Consider the following 1501-nt stretch of genomic DNA (forward strand, 5'->3'; position numbering starts at 1 on the left):
CTCGGGAGAAAATCGCAGATGCTCGCATGGTCGCGGCTCGTACCGTGTGAGAAGAATTACGGGCCGATCCGAGACGTTACGAGCACCTCCCGTCCCCCGATCATTTTCAAACATGTCAAAAAAAAATCGGATGCTGTCGGTTTAAATTCGTGGCGTATGTGCGGTTGAACGAGACGATTTGGCGATCCATCTGAAGCTCACCAATCAAAAGATGACCATATAGTCTATAATAATTTTAGTTTAATTATACAGTTCTATTTTTTATTTGTTATTCCGAATGTGCCAAATTTGCCGTTCAGCTTTATGAATGAATATTCCTGTTTTATTTTCTCACTCGCCTCCCGCTGCGGCTCAGCCTTTCACCGCGGCTCTTCCGGCCGCAGCGCCGTACGCAGCCGGGCCTCCAGCTCTCGTAGCAGACGACTTTGAGGCTGCCTCCGCTAGCGGCGCAGGCTGCGTTGCAAATTAATACAATTTCAGGTGAAGTAGCTAAAAGCAGGTTTTCTTGGCTAAAGTTTGTTCATAAACGGATGTTGATGCCATTTTTTTTAAAGCAATAAAAAAAAAAATAAAAAAAACTTTTTCCCCCCAAAGTTTATCATCCACACTGAAATGTCTGAAAGCGTTACATTAGCCTTAGTGTGCATGTATAAAACCTCACCGAGATGATACAGACGGAACAGACATAAGTTTCACGCAGTTCTTCTGACAGGATCAATTCCTTTATGGAAATATTTCACCATCCACAGACGTGCCCACCGCGCGCTCACTCAGAATTGATCTAAAACGCAACTGCCCTCTGTTTTGCCGCAGGACAGCAATCGTGAGTAAATTGTGTTATCTTTTTTAGGACTGTAATATGAAGAGCGTGTAAAGTAAATATCTTTAGGAACAGTGTGAAAGTGAATAGCACATAACCGCAAAATTAACGTTACTGGTATAAACATGTTTATTGGTACAATGCGTTACACGACTAAACATGCTTCATCGTTTTCAAAAGCTTCCGTTTCTGCAACGTGAAAACAGCATTTTCAAATGTATCCGCTCTGGAAAGCGTTTTTAAAGCTCTGTTTTCCTGGACTCCTTGTTTTAGCGTGGATGGAAGGCCAAAACAAGAGGAAAAGATGCGTTTTCAATGGAAACGTATTAATGTTGCCAAATCTAGCAACAAATTGCTAAGTCAGCAACACTGCAGGCTACCCAGGCATTGCCGCTTGTCCCGCTAAATGTCACTAACCCTTCCACTTACTCGCGGCCTACAGCTACAGCAGCCGAAGCAAGCGTGAAGCTGCTTCCGCTTGCAACACAGGCCCTCACATCTCAGTATTTCCGTCCTGTTACTTCTAACCCCCTTTTTTCCTTTCAGCGGCCCCCAGCTCCCGTAGCAGACGCTAGCGTGAGGCTGCCTCCACTAGCAGTGCAGGCTACACAGGCTCTTCAGGATGTCACAACCCCACCCCCTTCCCATGGCCTACAGCTACAGCAGCTGAAGCAAACGTGA

Source organism: Sinocyclocheilus anshuiensis, unplaced genomic scaffold (genome assembly GCF_001515605.1).
Source record: "Sinocyclocheilus anshuiensis isolate Anshui unplaced genomic scaffold, SAMN03320099.WGS_v1.1 scaffold830, whole genome shotgun sequence".
Taxonomy (NCBI): domain Eukaryota; kingdom Metazoa; phylum Chordata; class Actinopteri; order Cypriniformes; family Cyprinidae; genus Sinocyclocheilus; species Sinocyclocheilus anshuiensis.